We start from the raw sequence: 13,256 nt of genomic DNA, 5'->3' as shown, positions 1-13,256 counted from the left end.
TGCAATGAGCAAATATGGCGGAATGCCATCATCTGAACTCATTATTACTGTGTAAAACTAAAAGTAGCTAAACATGCCTTGTAATTTTGGTCAGTTACATTACCAAATTAGTTAAACAATACTATAGTATTGTTTTCCCATTTTGGTAACTGTCACTAGTATCACGTCGTAAAAGTATCAAAATAAATCGGTTTAAATCTAGAATCTTTGGATCGATCTAAATTTTGGACATAAATTCCGTAGAACTGACCTAAAAAAACAGAATTCAATAAATCGATAATACAAAATCTCTAGATCGGTCTAAATTTTGGACAGTTTGATAGAAATGAAGTCAAAAAACGATCTTTATTCAAAGATTTTGGCGTCGAAATCGGATAAAAATTAATTTTGGCCGTTACAAGAATGAAAATCCCTTCCCAATCCCCAATTCCCCAACAACCCTTAAATTCGGCAAACGCCCAAAACTTGTAATTGCAACGCTTCTAGTGTTTCGGGTGTCCATGGGCGGCGGTGATTGCTTACCATCAGGTGATCCGTCTGATAGTTTACCGCCTTATACCATAAAAAAACAAGAGTAATATCCTCCTCTACCGAACTATTTTGGCACCAGCAGACAGCGTGTTGTTTCAGCTTGTTTATTGTATTGTTACATGCGAGTATGATTAGTTTAATGAGCTCCAAACCGGTCCATCATTGTTACGTGCCCAAATGAGGTCATTCCTCATTGCATAATGTTTAACACAGACTCGCCTGGTTTTGTCTTTCCCGTCAAAAATGGACTCCTTTTCAAAATTATGTGTTCGGTTTTGAATATTTGGTATAAGATGTTTTGCTTTTTATGTTATGCATGGTTTGAGGTTGTTCTGAATTGTTTTGAAGATTTGAGGTACTGGTGTAACATGATTGACATGTATTACTATGTTGGGAGAACCATGCTTCGGCATGAATGGACCGGCTCGACGTGAAACAATGATTGCGTTGAGTCTCGTTGTGAGATTGCGAGTTACCAGAGGCCCAATCCCCGTTTCCCAACAACCCTTAAATTCATAACCCCCAAAAGGCTGGCAACGCACTTGAAACGTGTTTGGTATTTCGGGTGTCCATGGGCGGCGGCGATTGCTTACCATCAGGTGATCCGTCTGCTCGTTTACCGGCTAATATCATAAAAAAACCACCTCTCTAGATCAACCAGCGTTTAACACTATTTGCTATTGTACCAGAATCATGATCTTCACACTTCACCAACACAGGAACCAAATGTGTAGACCCACGCAAAAAGGTGTTGGTTATATTCTGATGACAGGTTGTTTAGCTACCCACCTACGATACGATTGCGTTACTTATGGTCACTGAGCATATTACACGTGGGCGGACCGGTCCCCTGCTTTTACTATATTCATTCATTAAGAATGGATTGTTAAAAGTGGTTGGTTATAGTAGTATTGTTATGAGTACTTGTCGATGTTATTTGTGGTATAGAATGTAATGGTTTACTCTTACTTTTGATCAGTTATGTTTTCATCGCTGCTCAAGCTTAGTTGGAAAGGGATGCATCTATATTGGTTATATTTGCATCCCTTTTAACCCACTTACTGTTTAGTAGAGACCTCCGCTTAGGCATCGTTCTACAATACCGACTATGAGCTATGACTAGAGCTTTAATGTCTAAATTAACCAATAACACTTTGCTTAAATCAGGTACCAGAATCTTTGCAAATTCATCCGTACAACGTCTCTTTCTGACACCTATTTTGCCGAAGATTATACGTTAAAATCTCCTTCCTATTGATTCTCCCAATCACCATCTTTCCATAATAAATCTAACTAGTGGTCGCCTAGTGGCCGAAATTCGACCATATATGATTTAATTTACAATACCACTTAACGTACGTTGAAGGATAATTTTTATTTAATTCAAACTCTTTTATAAAACTCTTTTCATATGAGACGTGAGAATATCATCGCAATGTCTATCGATTGTGACGTTTTGTCAAATACGATCAGATACTATGCATGTGTGTGTAATGTTTTATTTATTGATTTAATGTACTTTATAAGCATTATTTTTGAAAAATATTAGCGCTATGCACTTCTCCTACACATAAACTATAAGTGTACCAAATTTTATGCTCCTACGTCCGCGCAATTATCGTAAAAAGTGGTCCAAAGTTTTTGCATCACGTATTAATATATAGATTAGTGTATTTTTTAAATTAGAATTTGCTAAAATGAAAATCTCAACATCATTCCATTTCGCCTCACCACCGCCATCTATGATCCCCAGACGAAGTGTACCAGTTGTTTTACTACAAACAGTGGGCTGATTGTTAGCGCGTGCCGTTATGCGCGGGCGGCGGCACGCGCCCCGGCTCCCTGTTATAATACACGCATTGTAATTACTCGCTGTACCATATTCCGGTCAAATTGGGTCCTTGTTTTGCAGATGATTATTTTGTTTTTTTTTGTCTGGTGTCTTGTGTGAATGGTTTATTGGTTGCAGTTTTGTTTTAGATGGGCATATTTTGGGTTTTAGGGTAAAATGACGCTACTTGCTATGATCTCCATAAATCGCTATACAACATTTGTGGGACATTTTTAAAAGTTTTTCATAATGCCGTCGTTTGGGATTACATTTTGTACCTATACCAGAGCTAATATAATACGTTGCCCTACACTGCGATTTTCTCATGTGTCATGGGTGCGTTTAAAAACATTATGTACATGATCACATACACATGACATCCAGACCCGAAACAACAATTTGTGGATTAAACAAACAAATGCTATGTACGGGAATCGAACTCGCTACACGTTGCGCGGCAACCCAACTACCATAATTCAAAACTAGAATTCGTACATAATAAAAATTGCCTTTACATCATCTCATCACAGAGACACCTCAACATCTTATAGACACAAGATAAATGTAGCCACAACAAACAGAAGGCGTCTGTCAGCACGTGCCGTTGCGCGCGCGCATATAAACTGGTGTTACCGACTCCGGCGCATGTCAACACAGGCACGCGACTAGACGTGTTGTACGCATAACAAGCTATTATAATACCAGTTTAAATTGGCCTTTGAATGTGCGGAGAGATCTTACAAAGTGGGACCATGATATATTAGTTAATGTGTACCCGTTTGTACCTCCAACGGGATATCGTTAACTGGTTCTAAATGAGATTTAAATACATGAGTTTTGTTCTGTAAAGGGGTAAGCAGAGGTGTTGTTATTAGTTTTATGTAACTGGATATCTTTCTAGAATCCGTGTTGCTAACAAATTGTGTTACAAAATACAAAAATGTGGGGTAAAGTCTTGCTTCGGCAATTCGGCATTGCTGGGCCGGCTTGACCGGAGTGATGCCACGGCTTAAAAAAAATCGGCGTGAAACAACGCTTGCGTTGTGTTTCGTTGTGTGACTGTGTTTGGGCACTATGTTTGAAACAACCCGCTTTTTTAATTTATATTCTTTACAAATTGGTTTTATTGTCCCATAGTTTTGACGTCGTATTGTCGTTACATTGTTCCTACATATATAGACAATAGGTAAATGATCAAATAATGTATCAGAGATATTGTAAAAAACATTTTTTGAAAAGAGTAACGATGGAGTTTCTTGCTCGTTCTTCTCCATTCGAAGCAACACTTTGGAACGAGCGCCTAGCTTCACTGACAGACAGACTGACGGACAATTCAATTTGACGTTTCAAAAGTGCCTAATTTAGGATTAATTGAAATAAATGCTTTGACTTTGACTTTGACTTTGTGAGTGAGGCTACTGGATTTACTTCCTAGTTACTTCCCAATCCCCGATTCCCCAACGACGCTTGAATTCCTAACCTCCAAAAGGCCGGCAACGCACTGGTACCGCCTCTGGTGTTTCAAATGTCCACGGGCAGCGGCAATTTCTTACTGTCAGGTGATCCGTCTGCTTGTTTACCGGCTTATACCATAAAAAAATGTGAGATTTTTTTCCGTAACCTGAACATCCTCTGTTACATACTTAATTCAACCTGGAAATCAACTCCAATCAAAGAGGCAGTCAAAAACGACCGACTTTGAAAGAAAAATCAGTATTCAGAATGACTGATAGAATCACAAAAGCCGTAAAATCTGTGTAACGACGTGGCCTCGCCCTGAAACTGCTAGTGCGAATGAATGTAATGAGAGCTAATGAAATGCGTACACACAACGAAATAGACAAACGCTTTCAGATAGGCTGAAAAACAATGTTTGCTTCATGAATCTTTGTTAGCTTAGGACTAATTTTAGGTTAGTTTTTTGGATACTAAAGATTCCAGTCTATATATAGTTCTTAGGCTTTCAGGTGTAAAGAAATGACAAGTACCAAACGTTGCCCCACATTAGGATTTTCTCCTTTATCGTGAGTGCGTATACAAACATACAAGTTCACATACACATGACACTCAGACCTGAAACAAAAACATTGTGAATCCCAAAAAAAATTGTGGATCCAAACATAAGTTCTTCATAACGCCTTTATTTTAGTTTTAAGTTAATTTTTATTCATTTTTTTTTTGTATTTTTAAGTTGTAAATAGTGTGTTAGATTAGATGATTAATATAATTATATCATAACTTGAAAAAAAAAAGTTCTTGCGGGTAACAAAATTAGTTAGCACTAAAATCAAGATCAAAAACATTTATTCCAATTAAACCATTATCAGATACTTATGAAACGTCAACAAATAAATAGCCCGTCAGTGAAGCTGTGAAGAAGAACGAATTCTAATAAACTTCATTCGTTACTCTTTTAAAAATATATATGTTTACAATCCAAGATTGTACATACATGTGAAAATAATGCAGACACTGCGAGACGCAATACAATGAGCAATGATAGAATCACTGCACCAACCGTGTGTCAGGTAAATCAGACCATGCAATCCCATTCTTCACATCAATCGTTAGATATTATATCAGCAAAACTCCCATTAATAGATTTCAGTATTTATTGATCTAATACCCACATGAAGTTACATGGCGCTAACATTTTACATGGTGACAATCAGTGCGTGGGAGATGACGGTAGCTTGAGTTTAAATACGATATTATCAAATCGATTCAGCTGTTCTCGAGATTTTCACTTAGCAACACATAGCGATTCATCTTTTTATATTATATAAAATGATGATTTCTGACTCCCAAGAAAACCCATGAAAACAAATATTCCATGGCTCACAAGTCCCGAGAAAGAGGCAGATGTTTCCAAGATTTTGGCAAGTTCCAAATCTAAGTTTTTAAACTGACATTGTCACTAACACTTTCATTAGAACTTGAGACGAGATGTTTACCATGTTTATTTATGTTGAAGAGTTTCCGATATTTCGGCACTGTTGCAAGCGCCATGATCACGGATGAACTGTCAGTCCTATTAATTATATTTCCAAACCTAGCTTACCAAGCTACTATTTCTCATTAAAATATTGTGCAAAACTGTCTCAAGTAGGTAGTATCTGAAACAAGTAAGCAACATGAGCTCATGGCATGTCATGATTGACCTATTTCCAGTCCAGTAGGCGTCGACCTGCCCTCAATTCCACGACGTGTTCCTTCGATAAATCTCACCTGTCAGTTGCCATGTTCTTCGTAATGTAAGGAGATAATATACAAGGACAAAAGAGATTTTAGTACCTATAGGGGATAGAGAAAGGTCTAGAAGGATAGTCTTTGTTCTGATGCTTCTATTGTAGTGTCTACTTTAGTTCTATGTGATTTTTATGGTAGCGTTTTTGATGTGTCTCGAAAACAATGTCGCAATATACCGAGTGAGTAAAGTATGTTTCTGAAAAATAACATAATCCCAACATAATATTCAGGGATGAACAACGCGCAGGATGGTATGAGAGAATGAATTGTACAATATTTCATTGTTATCTCCTGTTCCATTTAATGCCAAATATCTACATAATGTGTGTTGAAATTTTCGCGAGTTCAGGACGAATTCCCGGGCTGCGGCCGGGCTCCGGTTATGTAAGAGGCTCCACGGCGGCGGCAGACAACTGCCAGACGGCGCCGGCCCGACTGGCGCCAAGAGAAAGACAGACGCACACTTTATCCCCCTCTCACTCCCCCACAGACTTTTGGCGCCCAACGCGGGGCCGTTACTGAATAACTTCTTAGGGGAAAACTGTTTTTATAGCATTTTGATTTGTTTAAATTTATTGCATTGTTATTTTTTTCGATTGCAGAAAATTTTACGAAGATATATTCGATGTAGTTTTGTTGGCGGAGTTTTTTTTTTAATTTATTGTTTGTGTTGAGGGGTGGGTTGCGACTTGCGAACTTAGATGGTTGTGGAGATAGCTGGGAAATGGAATAGCGGAAATCTCGTATCATTTAAGACATCTCAGAAATATAAAACTTTGATAGTGTTTTTACATTCATGGAGTTGGAAGCAACAAAGTAGATGAGAAAAATAAAGTTTTAGCATAGATATTTCCCGGAGCTGTGGACTACCTAGTTTACCGGGGCTCCGGCTTGAAAAGCAGGAGTAGGAACGGGGTGATTTTTAGTCAGTAAGAGTCTAACACTCCCTCTCGCCTCGCTCAAGGCGAGAGAAGTCATTGAATGATTTTCCTCCCTTAAAAAAAGCATAGGTATTTCACCGAGTTCAAGCAATAAGCACTATACAGGACATTCACACGAACCTTGTGAAGTAAATGAGATTACGTCGTTGCCAACAGCTCCATAGCAACAAGAGTTACTAGAGTCTATGACTAACATTGCGTCGCTGCCAAAACTATTGTTTATTAGCACTTCACTGTTTTTATTTTCTCTTGTTTATGCCATCGTAATATTTATGATTTTACCATCGATGTTGTAATAATATAAAGTCCGCAAGGCAGCTTGTGGCGAGCTGTTGGGCAGTGGCGACCCCACGGACCTGACTCCCGGGAGAGGTCCTACTTTTTAACTCCGGTTAGTACTCGTGACTATCCGGAGTGGCCTCTCCTACCTCACTCTTGCCTTAATCGGCTGGTTTGAGTGGAGATTCGCAAGAGTGGAGTTGCCTTCAGCTCCACTTGGGGGAAGGACGTATCCCAGTAAGATGCTGGTAGGGGTCTTGACCGTACTTCCGGGATTGCTCTGATAGCCGTGGGATGCCCCCCCTTCCTCAAGCAGCTCAACGGATGTTGCTTCCCTTGTCGCTACATGCTAGCGGCCATTTCAGGGGGCCCACTATTGAGTTTGCGAGTCACCCCCTGCCTGTTTATCCGTATTTTTCAATATTGGTCAGGGGCAGGGGCCATAGTCCCCATAGTTAACCGGTTAACTATTCCACAGCCACCCACACCCATATCCCTATCATTTCCTTTTACCATATCTCACAATAGCCCTGCATCAACCGGGGATTGTCCTTTGGTGTACTTCCATAGTGCATACAGGGATAATCGCCGGCTGATGTCCCCTTACATTTAGATTAAAATTGTTCAACGGGCCTCTGCGAGTTGGCTTCGGCCCCTCGTACGCCTTACAAAGGTCCGGGACCCTGTGGTCCCGTGATTATGTAAAGAACATACATAATAATAATAATAATATATTTATTTGCGTAAAACATGGTATAAATGGTGTTACAATATAAAATGAGCTTACATGTTTTGCTAAAAGTGTACTTAGCATGCAAATCTTCAACTTAATACTAACATTAATGTTTCTTATCCATAAATTCCTTAAGACTATAGAAGTTATTTGTATTTAACCAGTTATATAGTTTAATTTTAAATAATCTAGAGTTTAAATTTCTTATGCTATTCGGTAACTTATTATAAATACGAACACTATTACATAAACAGCTTTTGTTGTATTTGGTAAGCTTAGGAACATCATTTAGAACGAGTCTTTGTGGGTCCCGCCGGTTCCGCGGATTCATGTCATTGGCCGTTTTAAACAAGGCCTTATGTTTATTGACAAACATGCATATTTCAAATATGTATAGGGATGGCAGCGGTAACAACTTTAGTTTTTTAAATATGGGTTGACATGATACCTCTGGGTGCATCCCATACATTGCCCTGATACACTTTTTCTGAGCAATAAAAGCTCTGATCATATCCGTGCTGTTACCCCATATTACAAGCCCGTATCGTAACAGTGACTCTATGTATGCATGATAGGTCATAATAGCAGTTTTTAGACTTGTTATATTTTTGACTTGTTGAAGTGCATACACGAATTTATTTATTCTCTTAGAAATATAATCTACATGTTCTTTCCAATTTAAATTTTCATCTATAATTATACCAAGAAACTTTGTATGTGCTACTTCTTCAATTTTTGTTATATTAAGTTTAATATTATAATTAGGATTTTTACATTTATTGAAATTTATATATACGGATTTATTAAGATTTATTTTTAAGTTGTTTGTGTCAAGCCACTGTATCAATTTATCTATAGTATTATTTATTTCAGCCTCATGGTTATGTATACAGTTATTGACCTTTTCAGATGCCACAATGATAGTAATATCATCAGCAAACAATATACATTGATGTTTGGTTATACTAATAATATCATTTATATACAGCAAGAATAGGATGGGGCCCAGAACGCTTCCTTGGGGAACACCATATTTATTGTACTTGTATTCAGATGAAAAAGGTACCATGTCTCCATTGTCGTCTATTTTATCAATGATAACTCGTTGTTGTCTGTTACTAAGATATGATGCTATCCATTGAAGCGCAGGACCTCTGATACCAACTAATTCTATTTTTTTAAGTAGCAGTTCATGAGAAACTAAGTCGAAGGCTTTTGAGATATCAAAAAATAGTCCAGTAGTTAAATTGTTGTTATTGAGATTAGTAACTATAGCCTTTACAAGGGAGAATACTGCTAATGTGGTGGACTTATTTTTTTGAAAGCCATACTGTTCCTTGCTAATTATATGGAATTTTTCGCAATAGTCAATTAATCTTCTATACATGCACTTTTCATAAATTTTTGATAAAATAGGTATTAACGTAATTGGACGATAATTATTAATGTCACACTTTTCCCCTTTTTTAAACAATGGTTTGACTATTGAGTATTTGAGAGCGTCAGGAAAAGTACCTGTTTCGAATGAGACATTTATCAAATGCGTTAAAATAGCGGTTAATTCGTTAACACATTCTTTAATAATTTTAGTATTGATTTCATCGTAGCCTACTGAGCTGGAGTTAGTTAATAACATTATTTCTCGTCTAACCTCATTTTCTGACATAGGTTTTAGAAACATAGAATTTGTAGGGGCACTTAGAGTAGGTATTTTTATATGTTTATGTGTTGTTTCATGAGTTAAGTTAATGTAGTGATTGTTAAAGGCAGTGGCAATTTCCACGGGTTGTGTTAGTATCCTATTGTTAACTATGATTTTATCCATGTTTCCTATGTAATTAGTATCACGTATTTCGTTTTTAATTACTGCCCATGTGGCCCTACATTTATTTTCATGTTTGTTTATATATTTAATGTTTGCATTTTTTTTTGAATTCATTATACATTTTTTTAGAATATTAGAATATTTAATATATTTATTTTTATTACTAGTATTTTTATTTTGATAGTATTTATATCTTAGTGTACGTTTATTTAGACAGCTTTTTTTAGACCCTTACTTATCCAATTTTGGTTATTTTTATTTTTGTTATTTACTTTTACTTTTACTTTTGGGAAACAAAGATTATAGAATAAACATAAAAGTTCATGAAAATCACTGAATGCGTTTGCATCACTTTTTATATATATGTCTGACCATGTTATATTGTTCAAACATTCCTTGAACTTGCGAATGTTGTCTAAATTATAATCTCTTTTATATATATAATAAGTTGTACGTTTTTCAGCCTTTTCATTAACAGGAAAGCTTAACATTTGGCCTGTATCATGGTCGGAGAGATAGAGAGGCATGACTGATGCGATAGCGTTCGGAATATTACTTAGAATGTGGTCTATGCATGATGACTTGCGCGTGGGTACATCGATGTGAATTTTCATGTTAAAGTTATAGGATATGTCTTGTAAATGGTTAGTAATATTGCTCTTTTTCAAAGTGTTTATATTAAAATCTCCCGCTATAACAATACGCATTTTATATTTGTATTTTTTAGTTATATAGTTTAAAAGGTTGTTTAATTTACTTAAGAACTGTGTGGGATCAGAGTTTGGTGTTCTGTACAGGCAAATAATTAGCAATTTATAACACTCAATCTCTATGCCACATGCTTCAAATGTATTTTGAGTAGCATATGTTTTTATATATGGTAAATCTTTGAAAATAATGTCTTTTTTTACTAAAATGCAAGTTCCCCCTCTTTGTTTTTCTCTGCAGAAGTTGGCAGCTAGTTGATAATCAGATATTTTAACATAGTTCTCATAGCCTTTTTTAATAAAAGTTTCCGACAGACATATTACATCTGGAGGTTTTTGTGCTACTCTTAACTCCTGAATTGTTATTTCTAGGAGTTCCCGTTTCGACAGAATGCTAGCAATATTTTGGTGCATAATATGAAATGTATGGGTTTTAGGCTCGAAAAAAACTATTTTTCTTTTTTAACATAGGGAAATAATAAGGTATTGTACCTTTGTTTACATTGCTGACAGATTCAGTGGGGCTAGCTGTTTGTTTATTTTTCTCACAGCTTTGGTTATTAAAGTAAAAAGGAATCGTTCCCTTTTTAGGCTCGGCTAGGCACTTTTTACTCGTTGTTGTATTACTATTGGTATTGGTATTACTATTGGTATGATTACGCATTACAAACTTTCTAATATTCGCGGGATACAAGTAGGCTTCATCATAATCGTTACAGTCTATTACATAATTTATAGAGTTACAGATCTCTGATAACTTAAAATAATGTTTGTTAAGGAAGTGACATTTTTTAAATTTTTTACATAGATTTTTTATACCATTATTCAATTTTGAAGTATTAAGGAAGTGGCTGCTGTTAACATTTAATACAATTATTCTATTATTATAAAAGGTCTCTAATACAACTTCTAATTGTGATAAAACTTGCTTTAAATTGTGATCATTTTCTCCTACACATATGACTATCTTATCATCCGGATTTAAGATTTTTCTTATGCAGTTCTGAGTGACGTCATAACATTTCGCATTAGGCTTCGTTTCCGCAAAAACTCTGTATTTTTCGTACTTAGTATTGCATCTTGACTGCATTAAGGCTGAGGCCAAACCAACACATTGTTGGGTACCGTATATATATAAATTTCTTCCAGGTTCGTGCTCGCGTTTTCTTTCTCTGGTAGTATAGGTAGGTGTGGTAGAATTGCGTGGAGGAATCATTGTCAAGCTGGAGACCTCACTTTTATTATGTAGATACTGTGTTAATGTCTCTATTTGTTTTGTTAATCTTGAAATTTCAAGTTTTGCATCTTCCAACTGTTGTTGTAGATCTGAAATATTTTTTTTCAGAGATAGTGTTCTATCATCATAAAAGCAGTCGACGTTTGAGTAATTTAAGGGTGAAGAAGGGGTGGATGTTATGCAGTGAGCTGAACTTGGCCTCTTTTTAATGCTGCAACGAGAAGTATCTTCAGTTATCGAAGAAGTTTGGCATAGGGATTTTAATACAATGACTTCAGCAGTTAACTTGTTTACTTGTCTTTGAAGATCATTATTTTCCAGTATCTTATTATCAAGCTCATTTTGGGTGCATTCTAGTTTGGCAGTTAATTGAGACATGGTATCTTTCATCTCCGACAGAGAAACTAAGTCTGAAATCGGGCCCGATAATGTGCCATCCAAACTTTTTAACATTTTTGTAGGTGTACAATATGATTCGGAGGATGTATTGTAATCAGTAAGTATATGCGAATCCTGAGTTTGTGACTCATCTATAGACTTGTGTTTTTTTACTTCATTGTCTTCTTGTACCGTCGGTGATGTTTTATTTGTGAGTTTCTTTTTATTTCTCAGAGTAATATTAGACGAGTCACTATTTACTAGTTTTTTGTTTTTAATACAAGTTGTACATTTCCAATTCTTTTTTGATTCCTGATCCATCATACGATATGTTTTTTCAGGATATCCAATACAATCTGGTTCATATCTATGGTTACAGATCGAGCATAAAGCGGTGGTTTTTATATCTACATGTTTTTTACATTTATAGCATATTACAAGTGCTGGCATCTTGCGGCCACTGCTCGTATTCCTTAATCCAATTTTCGATGACATTTTTTTAATTCCAGTTCACTATGAAATGAAGCAATTCGTCACTAGATGTCGTTTTGTTATTTGGAGAATACTAAATAATAAATTTTTAAAAACTCACAAAAAGTGTAACGTTAGTTGAGATCCGAACTCGGGTTCCGGGAGTTACAAGTCTCGACGAAAACCACCACGCCACAGTGTTCGTACGTAGATGGTCCAAATTAGTGGTCACTTACGAGACAGTTCTTCAAAAAAAACGTTACGACGCTTATTTGATTTTTAAAAATTGATTTTTAAAAATTTCGATCTCACCGTCCGTTTTTTTTTATTAATCACTGTTTTCACTTTTTTTATATATTTGTTGTTACTGGAATGTTTGTGATAGTTATTTTGCACTGTATTTTTGTTTTTTTTAGTATGTAGGAGTCTTGTTTTGTTTATTATTTAGTATAGTAGTATTGTTTTGTTTATTATTTAGTATAGTAGTAGTTTTTATTAATCACTGTTTTCACTTTTTTTATATATTTGTTGTTACTGGAATGTTTGTAATAGTTATTTTGCACTGTATTTTTGTTTTTTTAGTATGTAGGAGTCTTGTTTTGTTTATTATTTAGTAATTAATTAACAGTAATAGAACAATGACGCACTGTATTTTGTAATGCTTTTAGCTTTGCTATATTTGAGAATTCAATTGAGATAACACTTTCACTTGGTATTTGGACTATAATATTCACTTTTCACTGTATATTTTCGACTTTACTGTTTATTAACTATTTTTTTTCACTTTAAATACACGGAGCTAATGTTGACCGTGGCAGTGGCGCCATCTTTAATCTTCAATTGTATGGGTCTTGTTATAATCCAAGTTATTGGTACTTTGGTTTTCTTATATCTCCTCATTGATATGTTTTTCTTATGGATTGGTCTTAAAAGTATTGGAATTGAGTGTGTGCTTCGTCAAAATAGGGTAGATGACTAATTTTTATTTTAAAGTCAGTTTTGTAGATTAATTATTAGGCACGTATTTTTATCTTTTCTTACGAAAACAAATACTTTCGACGATACATCGATTTG

The 13,256-nt window shown here is 35.7% G+C and overlaps 1 protein-coding gene across 1 annotated transcript in view; it reads left to right on the top strand.

The window, feature by feature from the left end:
* LOC118280010 (talin-1) overlaps window positions 1-13,256 on the top strand; it is a 132,644-nt gene that overhangs the window by 16,836 nt on the left and 102,552 nt on the right. The window lies entirely within an intron of this gene.

The sequence above is a fragment of the Spodoptera frugiperda genome, chromosome 22 (assembly GCF_023101765.2).
Source record: "Spodoptera frugiperda isolate SF20-4 chromosome 22, AGI-APGP_CSIRO_Sfru_2.0, whole genome shotgun sequence".
Classification (NCBI taxonomy): domain Eukaryota; kingdom Metazoa; phylum Arthropoda; class Insecta; order Lepidoptera; family Noctuidae; genus Spodoptera; species Spodoptera frugiperda.
The sequence above is the reverse complement of the archived record's forward strand: the minus strand, read 5'-3'. Positions and strand labels throughout refer to the sequence as shown.